Raw genomic sequence first — 21097 nt, forward strand, 5'->3', positions numbered from 1 at the left:
ATAATTTGTAATCTTTAAAAATAAAAAAAAGAAGCAAATATATCAACATATTAAATGTATAAATTAGTTAGAAAATATGGTAAATTAACCTATAGTGGACCCCTTTCCTATAGTGCACCACTCGCCAGATTAACTGAATTTATGCGAAAACTCGAGGGATCTTCAGAAAACTTCCACCGCAAAACTTCCTAAATACCGATTTATGTTAAGAGAAATTGCATTAATCTGACTGGTGGTTAATAAAAGAAAGTGGTCCCCTATAGATTAATTTATCCTATTGAGAATTCGTTAAAGTAGCAGAGATGTTAACAATTAAATGCAGTTGTTTTAGTACCTGTTAGTTTTTCTGATAGTTCTAATAATTGCTATTCATTCCGCCTATAAGGCGACATGCATGAAGAACGTCACGCAAATTTTGAATAAATTTTACTCCCCCTCTCCGCCTTGTCACATTTTGTCACACATTGACGGCTCCCCCAGGAGAAGTACGTCACGTCACAGCGACTCCCTTCCCCTATTGAAAAAATTGAACCGTGAGTGTCCCAAAGTGCCTGCAAGTAGGTCTCGAGGTTCAACACTAACCTAACTGAGTGTATCACTGTTTTCACGTTGCACAAATCATAAATATGAATGACTATGTTCCAATGGAACAGATTTTTATAGAAAATGGTACAAATAAACAGGATTTTTGCGGCTCCCAGTACATAAGAAAATGTGGCCAAACTACGTCAAAACCATTTGAGGAATCAGGGTTTTCTGCCGATGCCTTGAAGCAACCTGTTTCGGCAGAATTTTCTTTACTGTTATTGTTTTTGTCTGAATAGTTTCAGGTTATATCAAAAGGTTGTGCATAAAAAGGAGATAAACTAAACAATTCTTCCAGTAATTTTTATATTTTTAAATATTTTGAAGGCTATGCAAATGTTGGTAATATTCATCAAACAAAGTTCTTGAAAATATTTGAGGACAAAATTAAGTTCAGAGATAATAATTAATAAAACTACAACTATCATAACTTGCCGTAAATTGATAATAAGAAGATTGTACACTAAAAGTAGGTGCTGAAATCTTTAGATAATGTTAAAGAAAAATAAACCATATGACACACAAAACATCTCTATCCAAAATGCTTGAAAACATCTACAAACGCGTAAGCAAACTATATTGAAACCATTTGTTCCCTTGACAAAATCAAAACAAACAACAATCAATAAATGCCATGTTTGAGTAAAAAAAGCGCGTTATCAGTTAATGGAACAGGCCTATGTGTAGCTCGTCCACGCGCTTCCACAGTACCATTATCAGACAGATGTTGCACCGCGACAGGTCGTGCAAAATGCTACGAAGATTACTGTGAGTAGAATTATACATTGGAGTGAAAGATTCAGTGATAGTTTCTAAAGCGGTGCAATAATTTCAGGATAGCAGCTTTGTTGGTTGTGTTTCCAGTGCAAAGATCTTCATCGGATAAAACGGTAGAATGCCGGGATGACGCGAACCAGTGCATATTTCAGTGGTTACATCTCGCAGATAATCTAAACGAAACGATTACCCTTCAGCTACCGATATCGTCCAATGCTACTAGTGTAAAAATCATTCACTCGTCGATAGAATCGGTAAATTCGCACTTGCTACGTAATCTCGCGCAGGTTACTTCCATTAACCTCAGCTATTCAAGGGTACGCATCATTAGCCAGAAAGCGCTTCATGAGTGCAAAAATCTGATCGATTTGGCACTGGCGGGAAATTTACTACGGGATCTACCGGACGGTGTATTTGATGAGGCAATACTAATGAAATCGTTAGATTTGTCAAATAACAACTTACAATGGATAATCAAAATATTTTCGAACACTGTCCCGAACTAAGGCAGCTAAATATGGAAGGAAATTTCTTGACAGTGATCACGAAGGAAGTCTTCAGGATACCAAGAGAGCAACAGTTTTTGAACTGGGCCGGCAATGGAGTTCAATCACTACTGGGAAATACATTAGAATTGCTAGAGAATTTGACGGTGCTGGATTTAAGTAAGAACTATATTCGAGAATTAAATTATGATGCATTCCGCAACTTGCGTTCTCTGGAGCGGCTGGACGTTTCTGACAACCTCATTCAAAAACTTAGCGCCGGTGTGTTTCAGGAAATTTTGGGAGTAAAGGTTATTTCTTTGGCACGAAACTTTCTACAAATATTGCCTCTTGGTGTTTTCAGTAATCTTCTCCAGCTAAACGAATTAGATTTACAAGGTAACGAGTTAGTCCTCCTTGATGAGCATATTTTTAGGGGATTATTTAGTTTGCAACTCATAGAACTAGGCAGCAACAGTTTAGCAGAAATACCAACCAAACTACTGGATGATCCCAATGTTTTGCAAAGCGCAGATTTCAGTAATAATAGATTAAAAAGTATACCGAATAGTATGATAAAACGTTTGGGTACTGAGATTAAGCTTCAGAACAATCGTATTTCCGTGTTACATGATAATTTCTCTGAGGATCGAGTAAACTTAACGATCATTTCCATTTATGGAAACAAACTGCAGTCAATTGAGGATAACGCATTTAGTACAATTACAAATCTTAGCGAATTGTATTTGGATCACAACGAATTAACTCAGATTCCTGTGACTGTGTTCAAAGATAATCCTCATCTGTCCCATATCACGATGTCAGGAAATGCATTAACAACTATTCGAACCAATACTTTTGCCGGATTATTCCATTTAGTTTCATTGGAACTATCATCGAACAGGATTTCAGTTATTGAAGAAGGAGCCTTCTACGGCTCTGCAATCAAGTATTTATATCTTAACAATAATTTTCTGAGTCGAATCGACAGTGAAACATTCCAAGGACTTAGCTTAATACATCTTAACTTAGCTTGTAATAGACTTTTCGAAATTTCAGATTCCGCATTTACTAATCATCCACAGCTTGAATCAATTATTCTAAACAGTAACAGTATCGAAGTGATATCACCTACGGCTTTTACTCAGTTGCACAACCTTAAACACCTAGACATAAGTAATAATTCCCTTAAAGCTATGGCTGAATATAATATTTTGAAATTCCCCTCTAGTTTACGCCACTTAGAGATCTATGCAATACAATTTCTCAATTCTTTTAAACCCCCGGTAATTATTCCCAAAAATTTAACTTTTTTAATGATAAGCTATTCATGTCCACAAAATTTAAGAAAACTTAAATCGTTGCAAATCAATGATGTTAGTACAAACACAAGTTATGAAATGATGGAATCACTTCCTGAATTAGAAGAATTTGTTATAACAAATAGTGACGTAAAAAATATACCAAGAAATTTATGTCGGTCTGTAAAATTATTAAAAAAGTTGGCGATGGTAAACGATTCAATTAGCAGCATTCCATCTAGTTTCTTCGATCACTGTACAAAGCTTGATGATTTAGACTTATCAAAAAATCAAATCGTTTCCATCAATCCAGCCTGGTTTAGTAATTTATCCAAATTAACAAAATTATCAATATCTGCCAATCACATTGAATCGATCCCTCAGGAAACGTTCAATAGCCTGCGATCACTAAACTATCTTTCACTTGCAGGTAACAAAATTCAATCATTGAGTCCCAACTTGTTCCCACCTACACTGTCATATCTGAATATTTCATCGAACCTCCTTACCCTTTTTTCCCCTACTATTCTGCAGCATAACCACAATCTACAAGTATTGGACCTCAGTTCAAATCGTTTGCGTGAATTGTTTTTCAATACTAACCTGCGTTTTTTGTATGCTTCAGATAATCAAATCAACAAGATTGAATTCTCCATTCACGAGAAAAACCATCTAGAAATTTTAGAACTAGCCAATAATAGTCTCATCAATGGTACCCAATTCATTCAATTACTAAAACTAAAATCATTAGATATCGCCAAGAATTATGGTATCGAATTCGACTTGATCCAACTATACAAACTAAAGTATCTCGTAGCTCTGAACGTTTCACACACTGGCCTATCGGTACCGAACGGCAAAATGTTACCAACAAATCTGGCAGCACTGGACGTTAGCAAAAATCGAATAGAAAAATTACCGTTCGGCTTCCTACAAGCCATACCCAGAATAACCGAGCTGCACGTACAGGAGAATGGTTTTTCCGTTCAAGAATATAAGAAAATAGGGAAGTTCTTGAAACATTTACTGTATTTAAAGGTGGACCCTCCTATTTCCAAATATGAGTCGATTTTCGACAGAAGGGTTGTGACTTTGTCTTAGTAATTTGTTAGGAAAATCAATATTATCATGTGGAAAAGCAAGTTCCAAATCCATATTAAGGAGTTTTTGTTATTGCAGTGAAAACTCATGTGAAAATTTTTGCCACTAAATAATCAATGATTGTTGTAGGAATTAACTTTATTTATGTGCCATCCTCAATAAGTGATTACTAGCCCTGCAAGTGGCACAAAAGGTTTCTAGTTCACTTTGCATTGAGTGATCAAGTCATTTTAAAACAACTCACTGTTGGGAAAAATGTTACTTAAATTGGTGAAGAGTTGTCTTAAATTATTTTTGTTTATAATATTAATGCAAATTTCAATTAATAATAAAAATTTGAAAGCAAATGCAGGCACGGTGCTCTCACAAACCGTTATTATAAAATAAAATGCACCAAAGAATCTGAGTACACAATTCGATTCGTTATGACGTCCAGAATCTCTGGTCAAAATTTCAAAATCATCGTACGGTGCATTTTTTAGCAATGCCCTTTTGAAGGTCATGAAGTACAAAAAGTGATATAAAAACGTCGAAATACTTCTTGTAAAGCACGTTTTTCAACCACCATTTTATGAAATAACTTCCAAAATAGTTTCTTCACATTCCAAGTATTTTATTTCAAGACATTAACAATTGGTGGAAAGATTTATTTGAAAATCCCACAGTGCACAGTGGTCTAAATTCTAAAAATCGTGATCGCTTTAGATTTGACTGTGGTAAATTGATTTCATGTACTCAATGTCTTAAGCAAAATTGTTCCATAGAACAAGGCCTTACTTTTGTCGTTTTCGGTTTTTCGATCAGTTAGGTAAAAACAATATTTTATCTAATTTTCAATATACCAGATTGCTTTCTTCAGCAAAATTGTGGAAAAATTTAAAAGGAAAACAATTGCTGAATACTGCTGAATCTGTACGTTGGACAAGTAAAGTTTTTTTTGGGACACCCCTCCTCTAAATTAGTTTTTTGTCTATAATTTTTTTTGTGATTGTCAAAACAATACATTTCACAAAGTCTTGAGGGAAGCTGTGTTGATTGAATGAAATCATAGGACATTTTGTATTGTTTTGACCATTACAGACAAAATTATAGAGCAAAAACTAATTTTAAGAAGGGGTACCCACAAAAACTCTATTTTGTTGTGGTCAACGTACAGATAGGACATCGCAGTATTCAGCAATTGTTTTTCTTTTAAATTTTTCCACAACTTTGCTGAAGGAAGTAATCTGGTATATTGTAAATTAGAAAACATATTGAGTGGAAATCGGCCATTTTTGGCTGTTTTTTATAAACCGGAAGTTGCCATCCTACAATCCAAAATGTTGCCTGAGGTCGATTATGGAGCATATTTGTTACCCCTACAAACATCTACATGTGCAGAAATTTATGTTTCATTTGTGTCCAGAAGAGGGAGGGGTCTCAAACTATCATAGGAACCTTTATCGGCACCAAAAACCCCTACATACAAATTTTCACGTCGATCGGTTCGGTAGTTTTCGAACCTATATGAATCAGACAGACTGGACTGCAATTTTATATGTATAGATTACAACATCAATATTTTAGAACCTAAAGAGTGAATATACATTTGTTGGATTGAAGCGTCCATGTAAATCTATTTTTACAAATAAAAGTTTGAATGAGAAAGGCTGGGTCTGACCGCTAGGTGGATTAATTTAGGTTTTATCATATGTAACAACTTTGTAGAAAATTTTTTTTCTCTAGAGTATTGCTATCGAGCTCTAGATTTAAATATCCTCCTTTATTCGGTTTCTGGACCATTTGCATGCTTTCGCCAAAATAAAGTGCCAATACCAGACACCTCGTTTCCCGAGGAAAAAACAACGACGGCAACGAAATAAGTAGGCAACAAAAAAAGAGTACCGATAAAGTGTACTTTCTTCTAAAATTGGAAAAAAGACAGGTAGAAAAATTCGATTTTGAATTGCTTCTCTCCGGTGTTTCAATGGGTTAAGTTTAAGTTGAATTTGTTTAATGAAATTAATCTAGCGATTGACTTGAATCCGGGCGGTCGATATTTTCTCCGCACTGTCAAAAATATCTACCGCACATACGAGGACTAATGTATCACAAGTCCCTGGCAGAGGATTAAAAGATAAACTTGTTGGTGATTTTATGAAGATTACCTTTCTGGTACCTGATGATTCTCTATATGGCGAATTTCGTGTCATGGGAAAGCACCCTTTCAGATTTAAATAGACGAAGCAACTTTACACTCTTTTTCAAAACTTATAAAGATTAACATTTGAAAAAGTCCAAAGTTTTTGACACATATCTCTGAACCGATCTGAAAAATGGCAACAACTAAAAACAGGTTGCCAAAAATTAGTTTCGGGTTTCAAAAAAATTGCAAATCCTAACTGAGAAAAATTAATTATAAAAATTTTTTTTTACAAAATTTGGTCATTTCAGATCTCTTTAAGCTTAAAATTTTAGACAAATAATTTAGTTGCCTAAAACTCTCCTAACATTTCAACAACATCACTATTGAGGAAAAGTTCTTACAAAAAATTTTCCATGTCAAACACATTCCCTTTGTTTTGCTCCCAAGCGTCCATTTTTGTGCTGCAATCCATGGAAAAATATTCACGAATAGAATATTTTCAATGGAAACTTTTTGAAACAATATATTGAAAAAAAAAATCTTTTAGGGCACTGAACAACTTCAAGAAAAGCATAAGCATTCCAAAATGCTGATACCAAAACAAATCTGATAGTTTCAAGTTATTGTTATTTTTTTGTATGAAAAGTATGGGCTTATAAAGTTAGTGCCGCATTATGAAGCTAAGAACGAGCACGTTGTATTGTAAGGTCTTGTCACAGTTTTATTAAAACATCCATGTGCACAATCAGAGTATGACAAAGCAATTTTAAATTGATAATTATCAGCCGATTGTGGCGCTGTTTACCTTCGCTTTCATTTAAAAATGCTATGTTTCATGTTCGAGCACTTTGTGAATGTGTGAATGACAAGTTTTCATTTCAAGTCGAATGTTCTTGCGTTATTTCTTTTTTTTTTTTTGAAAGACTCGACAAGGAAAGGAAAGATGATTTTCAATTGAAAATGACTTTAAACGTTGACGGAGACAGAGGGCTTCCATAGAGTACGTCACGCATATAGAAGGAAAAGGTAGTTAAGCAAATCGTGTCGACATGTGACACATGGGGTTATCGTTACATTACAAAATAGAAAAAAAAATATTTGGAAAATTGTGTTGTTTGTATTTTACTCGCGCTGAAAGAAATACTCACACTTTTCGTCAGTTATTCCGTCAAACGATATAGTTATCAGTTTCTTCTGAAATGAACTGATGAACACTAGACTGAAAAGAACCCCGCCAAAATCATTTGAAATCGAAAGTATTTATCGTGATTCGAAGATAGTGAATGAAAAGAAAATGAAACTGTTCGAATCGAAATGATCAGTTTCATTATCATGCTTCGAAAGTGTGGATCCCTGGGTCAACTGACAATTACAAGTAAAAATGTCCTTCTCGATAACAGAATGCGCCGCTGAAAATATTCTGCACCCAATTGGTCATTGTTTTTTCATTACTGAAACGTCCCTCTAAAAACAGCTGTCATTAATACTCTTCAATTAATCATTGAACCACTCACAGCAAAACTCGTTCATAATTCTTCTATTTATAATACGATTATTAACGGAGAATTCTAATCATTCTTAGTCGTTCTTTGGCTTCCGTAAATCGAGAGAAATCTGGTTTCTCTTTCTCTAGAATTAGTAACTTTCTCATATGCAAATCGTTGCAAACTCGTAAGTATCCATCAGGGTGGCAGCAAAAAGGGTCTTGTCAAATTTCGAAAACGGACGATGTACATTTTGTATATTGGTCCAAAAAATTATCTGTGCAAAATTTCAGCCCAATCGATCATGATTTAGAGGTGCTTCAAAGCGTTCAAAGTTGAAATTTTTCAAATCTCGAAAATCTGCCAAGGGGGGAATACATGAAAATGGGAATTATTTTCCCGATGCCAAATTACATAAAATTCCACAAAACATCGAGATCGGGTGTCATCTCGAAAAAAAATTGCTGGGATGCGCTCAACATCGCCCATCGCATCGCTGTTCAACATCGCCCTTGATGGTGCAGTACGAAGAGCAAACGTGCAAAGAAACGGTACGATCATCACGAAATCTCACATGCTTCTTGGTCTTGCGGACGACATCGATATCATCGGTATCGACCGTAGGGCCGTGGAATAGGCCTTCGTACCTGTAAGGTCGTTTTTTACGCGGTTTTTTTTACGCGGGTTGCTTTCCTCCATTACTCAAAAACGGTACAAGATATCGACCTCATTTCAATCACGTTTTCCTTTTTAGGCCACGAATGATCATATATCAGTTTTCAAAAAAATTCACAATTTTTGGTGTAAATACTCAAAATTTAAAATATTGAATTTTGGTCTCTAGATTGGCCACTATCATATTCAAACGAGGTTTTAACGTTTTAGGACGGTTTTCTTTGTTATATTTGCAACTCAAAAAAGTCGTTTTTTACGCGGGTTCATACAAATTTGGAACGCATCCCCCGCGTAAAAAATGACCACAGTGTATATTCTAGTATTTCTCCCGTTGCTCATATAGGTCGTGAGTGTTCAAAGTGGCTGCTTCTTTTACTAAACCCAAACTAGCGTCATTCACAGGTTAGTAGTTTAAACTGAAACGGTATGCGACCAGAAAAAAAACGTTAACCGTGATTTACTTTCTTCAAAAAATGAAACAGATTTGAATAAACAAATATAATTCAAATTTGAAAGTGAGACATAAATTCCTATAGAGCTGTTATTGTTTCTTACTAGAAAATTTGAGAGAAGAAACTACAACAACCAGCATTTTAGTGCCAATGTCGATCACTGGTTGCAATCATCTAAATGGTCTGAAAATTTATCCATAAATCTAGGCCACCTCAGAAATATGTTTACAAATGTTGAACAATCAATTCTACTCTTGCCTTTTCTTCTGATAAACTAGAACTTTTATGACTTTGTCAGCAGTACAATCATACACCAAAAAAGAGACTTGCCAAATCGATTTTAAAACAGCGTTAGTAATTCAACTGCCGCTGGCATTTTTAGCACTCTTCAAGGTAGCACACTACGAAAAGAAAACACAGATCAGAAAAAAAAGTAAGTTGATAATTGCCCCGGTAATTCTTCCGCTGCCACTGTTTGCGATCGTTACGCTCGCTTGAGTCCCGCAAGATCCCGGACTCGACCGTAAACAGGATGTTCTGGAACCTCGAGGCAGCCCGAGCAACAACACTACCACAGCAAACAGATTCCAAAAAAAAAAGAAACCCGATTTCTCGCGATACACGGAAGCCAAAGAACGTCTAAGAATGATCATAATTATCCGTTAATAATCGTATAATAAATAGATGAATTATGATCGAATTTTGCTACGCAAGGAAACCAAACTTTAGGAAACGGTCAAACGGCACAAGTGCGCTAGTCGTACAGCTTCCAACTGAATCCGAAATTACACCATCTTACCTCTCGAAACTCGACCAGTGTGTGATGAACGAAATTGGCTAGCCCATTCATAAAAGTTGTAGTAATCCACATGAGCAGCCCCGTACGCAGTGGAGAGATTTTAGGTGCCGAGCAGGTCCATCGTGTAGGTTGCCACAAACGGTGCACAGTCTGCGACCCACGGTGGTGCTCGCAACGCGACGGGTGGTGCTGAATGGAACCTTCGCGTATGTCGAGTACATATTTCCACACTCACCTAAAACCTGACGTAAAATTTGTAACGCTGGCAGACCAAAAAACGAAAATAATGAACATAATTACCCCTACTACGAACCGTGGCTTCCCTGGGTGTGAAGTCTGTTTTTCTGATTTCTTTCTCTTTTTTTCTGTTTCACAAAACAAATGCTTCATTGATGAGGCACAAAAAAATGGTTTATTTTTTCGTCAATAAATCAAACCTGCAGCATTGGATAGGGTTTCAAATCTTTCGCGGAACAATACACAGTGGAACCAATCACGCGTTACGACCAACCGGGTCGGAATATGATCTATTCTATCAACACTTTTTTGTAGTGATCAAGCCTGGATATTGAACTCTAAAATTAATCATGAGAATATATATTAATCACTATCTTCGGAGTTCTGATTTTGACCTCTGAGCAGCTTGCGCTCCTTTCTACTTGCAGCAAAAACCTTCAACACTTTTTCCCGAACAGGAAGCCGATTCTTGGCGTCTCCAAAGATTGAAATCGTTCTCTTCAGATAAATGGGCAACCCTCTCAAGTGTCGAACATTCCCATTCGGTTCCTTCGATGCCGATCCACTCCAAGTCTTTAAACTTCTCTACCAGGTTGTCAATATCCAATCGGTCAAACTGGTTTCCACCAAACACAATCTGTTCTAAATCTGGAAAGTTTGCCAAGTGCTCCAAGTCTAGTGATGGGAGTTCATTGTCAGAGATGTCCAGATTTTTCATAGATTCATGAACGGTCAATCCTTGGAAGTTAAGATTAGCGATCTTGCAGTCAGACACATTCAAAACCTCCAATTCATCCAATACGCTAGTTAATCGACCCAACTCTAACTGCTGAAGGTTATTGCGAGATACATTTAACGATCCCAAATTGTTGAAACGGAAGATCGAATCAATTCCAGTAAAGCGATTGTTGGACACTGAAAGCAACTCTATATTATACGAAGAAGATTCTTCGGCCTGTACTTCGCTGATTTGGTTATCGTCGGCAAACAATACGTACAGATCCTCTGTAATTACTAGCGTTGTTAATCCATTATTAGATATGTCCAATTTTTCAAGAGTCTTTGCGAAACTCATTGTGGGTAGATTGAATGACACAAACTTGTTACCAGCTAAATTTAATATCTCAAGATTGAGACAATTTTCGAAAAGACGGGAATCCAATGCAGTTAAAAGATTACTGCTCAAATCCACTTCGTTGAGATTCCATAACCAGCGGAACAGCTCAGGGCTCAAGGAAGTGATGCCATTATCAGCCAGTGATAACTCCTCCAATGAATGCAAATTTTTGAATGTTTGTCCACCTATGGAACTTAACCGATTACGGCTTAAACCTAGCTTTTCCAAAACTATCAGATTATCGAATATTCCGATCGGAAGTGAAGCAAGGGACATTCCCGCTAGTTCCAATGCTTCCAAACGCAACATTTTATCGAATAATTTTGCATCTATTTCCTGAACTGCATTATCCGATAAGAACAAATTTGTCACATCGACCAACATATCGAATACGCCAACTGGAAAACTTTGAATACTGTTGTTTACTAGGTTTACCACACGCACGTTGGGCAAATCAATAAACCAATTCGCATCGATTGAAGTTAATTTCTTGTTACTGTTTATAGATAGTACCTTCAGTTTGCGGTTCGATTTAAAAAATCCCTGCGGAAGCGATGTGAATTCTACCCCATGGAGGTATAGTTTCTCTAGTCGCAAAGCATTCTTCAACAAATCTTTATCTAGATTGGTTAGACCACCGGGACCGATACTTAACACTTTTAAGTTTCCTAGCTGATGAAGTGCATCCGCATGAATACTAACCAGTGGATTGTAATTTAGGTGAAGATCTTCCAGGCTTTCGAGTCCACGCAAAGAAACGTCACTGATTTCGGTTAACTTGTTAGAATCTAGATCCAGCTCCTCCAATGCTGCCAAATTATAAAACAAACTTCCTGGCAAAAGCGACAAAGTAATATTCTCTAGTGATAATGATTCTAACTTAGAAAGATCGCGGAAGGCTTGCTCTTCTATACGTTCGACCGGATTGTGACTAATATCCAACTCGTCTAGGTTGAATAATCCCGTGAGCATATTAGAACTAACCTGCGAAATTTTGTTACGGCTAAGGTCCAGCTTTTTAATATTCCTGCTGTCGGCGAACGCCCCATCAGCTACGTGATGTATTTGGTTTTCATCAAGATACAATTTTTTTAAAGATTTGAGAGAGTTGGAACTGTTCATAGGAATCTCCGCAAGCCGATTTTCGGAGAGATCCAATTCGTTCAATTTTTTTAGCGATTCTAACACTTGGAAATCAATGCTAGTAATTTTGTTAGCAGCCAATTCCAGTTCCTTCAAATAAGGCAACTCTGCCAAGGCGCTGGGAACAGCGGGAACTTGTTGTCATCCAGGTCTAGTGATTCCAACCGTTTCAAGTGCTGGAAAACTTTGGCTGGTAGCGTTTTAAAATAGTTATCTGACAGGTCCAAATACTCCAGAGATTCCAAATTGAGAACAGATGATCCTATTGTTGTGAACTTGTTATTGCCTAAATACAATTCTTTCAGCGTTCTAGACACCGCTTGAAACACGGAATCGTCCAGATTTTGTAAATTATTATCACGCAGAGATAACTCCTTCAATCGTTTCAAGTTTGAAAACAAACCAGTCGGTATTGTCGCAATCAAGTTATCCTCCAACGATATAGTTCTCAACTGAGGAATATCACTTAGAACTGCACTATCGATTGTTCTAATTAGATTATCTTTCAAAAAAAGTTTTTTCAAATTATTCGCTCCTCGAAACATTCCGGCTTTTAACTCCCGAATAAGATTGTTATCTAAAAATAGTTTCTCCAACGAGCTCAAATCGCTAAATGTACCATCTTCAAGTGTTACAAGATTATTATCGTCTAAATCGAGAATTTCTAAACGTCGCAGATTAGCGAAAGCCTGCGGAGCAATCTTGCTAATAATATTTCCCTCGAAGTGCAACGTGTCCAAATCTGGATTATTCACGAACAGATTGTTAGTCAGCATGCTAAGTTCATTGAACTGTATCGAAAGTTGTTCCAAACGATGAAGTTTTGTAAACATTTCCGGTTTCAAGAGCTCAATCGAATTATTGTTCAAAACAAGCGTTTGCAGCATTTCATTATGCTCGAATGTGCGATCTTCCAGATGCTCGATATAATTTTCCGTCAAAACCAACTGCTTGAGGGCAACGAGTTTAGAAAATGTGTCCGGATTGATGGTTTTGATATTGTTGTCCTCTAAGTCAACCTCCATTAGATTTTGTAAAGGATGGAACGTCTTGGGATCAATCGTGGAGATTTCATTTTCCTTCAAATCCAGCTTCTTTAAGTTCGTTAGACCCGCGAATGTATCAGGTTTTAAGATCCTTATGAAATTATCTTTCAACTTTAGCTCCTTCAAATTTGATAAATCCTGAAATAAATGCTCTGGCAGTTCATCAATTCGATTGTGGTTCATGTTTAGTTCCTCCAATCGTCGGAGGCTGCTGAAAATTTTCAGAGGTAAAATCCTTATCCTGTTCTTGGACAGCTTAAGCGTATCCAACTCGTTGCACCCTCTGAAGGTGAACTCTTCTATTTCCGTAATACGATTACCATCAAAATTGGCTTTAGATAACTTTGTATCTCTGAACATATCGTTATACAACTTTGGTATTCCATTCTTTTGCATTTTCAAAAACCGTAGCTCTCGTGCGCCTTCGAAAGTTTTCGGCTCAAGCGCCTGGATGTCACACTCCTTCAACGATAATAAGCGAACATTGTCATTGTCACGAAATAACGAAGGAGGAATTATCGGAAACGATGAATCCGCAAACTCAATATCCAGAAATGGACCGGATCCACCGGCGATACTGACAGTGGCGATTGCTTCGCGGGTTTCATAGTGTAGATTCGTTAGTACACATTCTTTTTTAGCCGATTGGCAACTGTATCGATCTCCATAATCGCCGTTTGTTGAAACTGCACCCAGACATAGAGCCAAAAGGCTGGAAAATTCAAATTAAAACTCATTTTCTGTCTCTCGAAATATCATAATCCAAATATAGACTTTACCTCAATGCGAACATTTTGTTCTTCCTGGTGGCCTTTTTTCTCTTTCTCTGCTACCCGTTAACAGAATTATTTGTTCTCACCTTGCTGAAACTTGCGAGCAAACTAAAATACAAATTATTTTTACTGTGGCTAGATGTCACAGCAGAACCGGCTAAAAAGTATCTGTACAAAACATACTCAAAACAAATTAGCGCATCAGCTTCGAAATCACGGCAATGCAGACGCACACAGCGAAATTGGAGAACGCATGTCAAAAAACTCCGTCAACATCGCACCGGTGAAATGGATTTTAAACGCTTCACGAATCTGCGCACGCGCGCCTCTCTTTTCCGACAAACTCCCGCGGACCGAAGACTCGGAAAGACAACAAAATGCAAACTGCACAACGGAAAAAATAACAAGCTAAATAATTCTATTTTTAACCTGTCAGGACAGTAACTAGAGTACCGGATAGTATTCTTAACCATTTCCTAGTTTCATATATTTTCGATTCTGTCGTTGACCTGCTGAAAGAACCATTTTAAGCGAAAACGTTCTTAAAATGCTGGAACCTATGACGAACATGTATGATTCTGATGAAACTTTGAATATGTTTTCGACTAAAGGGCACATGACTTTTCTACAAAAATACTACTTTTTGGCAAACCAAAACTTTAAGCTAATTGTAGAGAGCCCATGTTAATTTGATGTAAATCAAAAACTTTTATCTCATTCCGCGTCGAACACTTGACAGAAACGGACGTGCAAAGTGGTCGTTCTATTACAATCCGGTCCGTGTGTACGAATAGCCAAACAAAAGAGTGTATTATTCGCGCTAAAGGCCAACTAGATAGTGAGTTGTGTCGCTACGTTCTGTACCCGGCTCGCAACTTTGGCTGTATTGGTGCAAAATACCAGCTGCAGTTTTGATCTGTGCAGAGTGAATAGATCTTTCTAATTCAAGGCCATCATTTGACAGTCGAGTCGTGTCGCTGTGCTGAGTGATCTCACACCCGGCTCACTGCTGGTGGCTGTATTGGTGCTGCTGTACTGGTGCTGCTGGCTGCTTTGGGTGCAGCTTCGAACGATCGGACAACCACTGCTGGAAGGAAGAAGTAAATAGGTACGTGTTCTTGTCGGCGCTAGTGCGCTACATTTAGCGCGATGGATATAGATCCCTCGCCTCCCGTGCCACCATCCCCAAACCCCCTTGACCCTGACCCTTCTGTTACCCCCTCCCCTGTTCATTCTCCAGTACCCCCTCGCCCCAGGCTTTACCCGGACGGATCTGAACAGGGCAGCTATACTGTTTATTTTCGTCCAAAGGCAGGAGTGAATTCAAAGCGATTAAACATACTGCAAATTTCTAAAGACCTGACGAAGGGGTACAAGGCCGTGACCGAAATTTCCAAGGTCCGACCTAACAAGCTCCGTGTCGTGGTCAGTGATCTGGCACAGGCCAATGCTATCGCTTGCTCTGAGCTCTTCACATGCGAGTATCGCGTTTACATACCCGCGCGAGACGTGGAGATCGACGGTGTCATAACCGATTCGAGTTTGTCTGTCGAGTGTATCCTAAAAAACGCAACCGGTTGCTTCAAAAAACCGAAACACAGGCGAAGATTTTGGATTGTAAGCAATTGCGGTCCATGTCTCCCGTCGGCGGTAAAAAAGTTTACACTCCGTCAGACTCGTTTCGCGTTACGTTTGCCAGATCTGCACTCCCTAGCCAAGTCTCGATCGACCGGGTTCGTCTGCCTGTGCGATTGTATGTACCCCGTGTTATGAATTGCACCAATTGCAAGCAGTTAGGCCACACAGCCGCCTACTGCTGCAATAAGGCACGATGTAGCAAGTGTGTGCCATGCCATGTCATGCGGAAGATTCTTGCAGTGTTAATGCTGAAAAATGTATTCACTGTGGGGAAAACCAGCATGAGCTCTCCACATGCCCGGTGTACATGCAGCGCAGAGATAAAATCAAGCGGTCACTTAAGGAGCGTTCAAAGCGTTCTTATGCTGAGATGCTGAAAAAGACCGTGACCACTTCTACCATAACATCGAACCCCTTTGATCTGTTGTCCTCTGATGAAACCGATTCTGACGATTCATCAGCGGGAACATCTTATGCCAATCCTGGGGAGTCTAGGAAGAGGAAAAATGTTTCTTCTCCTAAACTTCCCCGTAAAGGTCCTAAGATTTCCCAAAGTGTAATGAAAAGTACGAACAAACCAAACAGTGCTGCGGAAAAACCGAAGCAAACTCCTCCTGGGCTTGCAAATTTAAAGTCCCAGAAGGAGTTCCCAGCACTGCTAGGAACATCTAAAACCCCAGTTGTTCCTTTTGCACATCCAGTTGATGAAACAAACTCTGGATTAGTGAAATTTTCTGACATTGTGGACTGGATTTTTGAAAATTTCAATGTACCCGATCCAATTAAAATTTTTCTTACAGCATTCCTCCCAACAGTTAGATCATTTTTGAAGCAGTTGACTGCCCAATGGCCCCTCCTTGCAGCGATTGTATCCTTCGATGCCTAATTCAACTGCGTATATGAAGGATTCTATCTCTGTCTTACAGTGGAATTGTAGAAGTATTTTACCAAAAATTGATTCGTTTAAAGTTTTGATAAATAAAAACAAATGCGATGCATTTTCCTTTTGTGAAACTTGGCTTACTTCAAATATTGATCTCAACTTCCATGATTTTAATATTATTCGCCTTGATCGAGACACCCCATATGGAGGAGTACTTTTAGGGATTAAAAAGTGCTATTCTTTCTATCGTTTTAACTTCCCCTCGATTCCAGGCATCGAAGTTGTCGCATGTCAAATGACAATACAAGGTAAAGAGCTTTGTATTGCCTCAATATATACTCCTCCCAGAGCACAGGTTGGGCAACGGCTGCTCTTTGATTTAATAGAACTTCTTCCCTCGCCACGTTTGATTTTGGGAGACTCCAACTCTCATGGTGTGGCTTGGGGTTCCCCTTACAATGATAACCGCTCCTCTTTAATCTATAACCTTTGCGATGACTTCGACATGACTATTTTAAACAACGGTGAAATGACACGTATCCCGAAACCTCCAGCGCGCCCAAGCGCTCTGGATCTACCCTTATGTTCGACGTCGCTACGGTTGGATTGCACATGGAAGGTAATCCTCGATCCTCACGGTAGCGACCATCTGCCTATTCTTATTTCAATTACAAACGGGTCAACTCGCATGCGACCAATTGACATTCCGTATGACCTCACACGGAATGTCGATTGGAAGTTATACGAGGAAATGATTTCAAAAGCGGTCGAGTCGATTCAACATCACCCACCACTTGAAGAATACAACCTCCTCGCGGGCTTAATCCTCGACGCCGCGTTGCAAGCCCAAACGAAGAAATATCCCGGCGTAACGATCAAAGAGCGGCCTCCAACTCCGTGGTGGGACAAAGAGTGCTCCGATGTCTACACGCAAAGATCCGACGCGTTTTTGGCCTTCCAGAAGGGAGGTATACCCGACGACTATATACGGTATTCGGAGCTTAATACCAAGCTTAAAAGCCTGGCTAAAGCAAAGAAACGCGGATATTGGCGTCGGTTCGTGAACGAGACGTCGAGGGAGACATCGATGAGCACTCTTTGGAACACAGCCCGAAGAATGCGGAATCGCGTAACGGTCAACGAAAGCGAGGAGTCTTCAAGTCGGTGGATATTTGATTTTGCCAGGAAAGTATGTCCGGACTCTGTTCCTGAGCAAAACATTGTTCGCGATGCGTCTCCGGGCCACGACACGATAGAATCACCTTTTACGATGGCAGAATTTTCAGTTGCCCTTCTGTCCTGTAACAATAACGCACCTGGGTTAGATAGAATCAAATTCAACTTGTTGAAGAATCTACCCGGCAATGCCAAGAGACGCTTGTTGAACTTGTTCAATAAGTTCCTGGAGCAAAGCATTGTACCGCAGGATTGGAGGCAAGTGAAGGTGATCGCCATCCAAAAACCAGGGAAACCAGCTTCTGATCACAACTCTTATAGGCCGATTGCAATGCTATCCTGTATCCGGAAATTGATGGAAAAAATGATACTCCGTCGTTTAGACCATTGGGTCGAATCAAATGGTCTACTATCAGATACTCAATTTGGCTTCCGCCGTGCCAAAGGGACGAATGATTGTCTTGCGTTGCTTTCAACAGATATTCAGCTGGCGTATGCTCGCAGAGAACAAATGGCGTCTGCGTTCTTGGACATTAAGGGGGCTTTTGATTCCGTTTCTATTGACATTCTTTCGGGTAAACTTCACCGACAAGGATTTTCTCCAATTTTGAACAATTTTTTGCACAATTTGTTGTCCGAAAAGCACATGCATTTTACGCACGGCGATTTGGCAACTTTTCGCATTAGCTACATGGGTCTTTCCCAGGGCTCATGTTTAAGCCCCCTTCTTTACAACTTTTATGTAAATGACATCGACGAATGTCTGGCAAATTCATGCACGATAAGACAACTTGCAGACAGTGTAATCTCTGTTACAGGAGCCAAAGCTGCCGATTTGCAAGGACCATTGCAAGATACCTTGGACAATTTGTCTGCTTGGGCTTTACAGCTAGGTATCGAATTCTCTCCGGAGAAGACTGAGATAGTAGTTTTTTCTAGGAAGCATGAACCTGCTCAGCTTCAAACACAATTAATAGGTAAAACGATTTCTCTGGTTTAGGTACACAAATATCTTGGTGTCTGGTTCGACTCTAAAGGCACCTGGGGTTGTCACGTAAGGTATCTGATGAAAAAATGTCAACAAAGAGTGAATTTTCTTCGTACAATAACCGGACAATGGTGGGGAGCCCACCCAGGAGACCTTATAAGGCTTTACCAAACAACGATACTGTCTGTTATTGAGTACGGGTGTTTCTGCTTCCGCTCCGCAGCAAACACACATTTGATCAAACTGGAGCGAATACAGTATCGTTGTTTGCGTATCGCCTTGGGTTGCAAGCAATCGACCCATACGATGAGTTTGGAGATCTTAGCTGGAGTACTACCATTGAAAGACCGCTTCTGGAGCCTGTCTTCTCGTATTCTAATCAAATGTGAGGTCTTGAACCGTCCCGTGATTGAAAATTTTGAAAGGTTAATCGAACTCAATTCTCAAACCCGTTTTATGACATTGTATTTCCATCACATGTCCCAAAATATTAACCCTTCTTCAAATTTTCCAAATCGTGTCGACTTATCAAATACTTCTGATTCTACTGTGTTTTTTGATACATCCATGATAGAAGAAACTCGTGGAATCCCGGATCATTTACGCGTGCAGCAGATCCCTAAAAATTTTTCCAATAAATATCGAAACATCAACTGCGACAATATGTACTACACTGACGGATCACTTCTTGATGGGTCCACTGGCTTCGGTATCTTCAATAACAATTTAACCGTCTCCCATAAGCTCGATAATCCTGCTTCTGTTTACGTCGCAGAATTAGCTGCAATTCAGTACACCCTAGGGATTATCGAAAAAATGCCCACGGACCATTATTTCATCTTTACGGACAGTCTCAGTTCCATTGAGGCTCTCCGATCGATGAAAGATGTTAAGCACTCTCCGTATTTCCTGGGGAAAATACGGGAACATCTGAGTGCTTTATCCGAAAAATCTACTCAGATTACCTTAGCGTGGGTCCCTTCTCACTGCTCGATACCGGGTAATGAGAAAGCGGACTCTTTGGCTGAGGTGGGCGCAACAAACAGTGATATTTATGAAAGATCAATTGCCTTTAATGAATTTTTTGCATTTGTACGTCAGAATACGATCATCAGTTGGCAAAATTCTTGGACCAAGGGGGAACTGGGAAGGAGGTTACATTCCATAATCCCCAAGGTATCGACGAACCCGTGGTTCAAGGTGTTGGATGTAAGTCGGGATTTCATTTGCGTGATGTCCCGGCTTATGTCCAATCACTATAGATTTGACGCGCATCTCCGTCGTGTTGGGCTCGGGGAAAGTGGTATCTATGCCTGTGGTGAGGGTTATCATGACATAGAGCATGTGGTTTGGTCATGCCCTGTACACCGTGACGCCAGGTCTAAATTAATAGCTGCCCTGCAGGCCGAAAGTAGGCAGCCGGCTGTTCCTGTTCGTGATGTCTTGGCGAGCCGTGACCTATCCTACATGTCCCTTATATACGTTTTCCTGAAATCCATCCACGCCCCAGTTTAGTCCTATCCCCTTCCGCCTACATCCAACCAAACGACAAGAACACGTTAAGACCCCGGATCCGAAAACAGCAATCAGACCCGCACGATACTCTCAAGGCCCGATGGAAACAACCCAATATGCCAGTCCGTAATATCTTGGCCCAGCAGCGGAACAAATTTAATATGCTGCTTACCTATGGCAATGAAAACCATCAAACAGCAAACCTGTGCTTTTAATGCAAAATATTCTAGCTTTAAGTTAGATTTAGTTTCAGCTCGTAGTCGGCAGCGAGGATAAAAAATTTGCTTTTAGTTATTAAGATACTTTAGAAAGTAAGCTACCAGATATAATTGGCGCCGTTGACAATGAAATGTATTTGTACCGTGTCAAATAAACTATAGATGAAGAAAAAAAAAACTTTTATCTCTTCTAAAATCGTCTCCAAACGCCCCTAACACCCGCCAATCGGGTGTCCTTATCTACATTACACATCCAAGGAGCACGGGGTCTACTACGGACTATAATCGCTGGTCGCTTCTCCGACACGTGACCATCCCACTGAAGCTTGCTGAATTTTATTAGTTTGATGATATTCTCCAGTTTTCCGCCAAGTATTCATTGACCGTAGGTTCCTAAGCTTGAGGACACTCATGGCCGTAGAGCACCATCGGGAGATTCAGAGTTCTGCGAGATCTCAGCTGGCTATATAAACCATAAAATGTCTTGTTTTTGGCTGCTATTTATCTAATGACTGAATCGATTGCCTATTATTGATAAAAATATGTTTAGAGCCAACATTGTTTGTTTGATAGTATAGT

General features: G+C 39.2%; 2 pseudogenes; one reads left to right on the forward strand and one right to left on the reverse strand.

The window, feature by feature from the left end:
* Nucleotides 1–1310: 1310 nt before the first annotated feature.
* On the forward strand, nucleotides 1311–7442 carry LOC129725129 (toll-like receptor 7; annotated as a pseudogene).
* Nucleotides 7443–10173: 2731 nt separating this feature from the next.
* On the reverse strand, nucleotides 10174–14338 carry LOC129724915 (protein artichoke-like; annotated as a pseudogene).
* Between the last annotated feature and the right edge of the window lie 6759 nt (nucleotides 14339–21097).

Source organism: Wyeomyia smithii, chromosome 2 (genome assembly GCF_029784165.1).
Source record: "Wyeomyia smithii strain HCP4-BCI-WySm-NY-G18 chromosome 2, ASM2978416v1, whole genome shotgun sequence".
In the NCBI taxonomy this organism is placed as follows: domain Eukaryota; kingdom Metazoa; phylum Arthropoda; class Insecta; order Diptera; family Culicidae; genus Wyeomyia; species Wyeomyia smithii.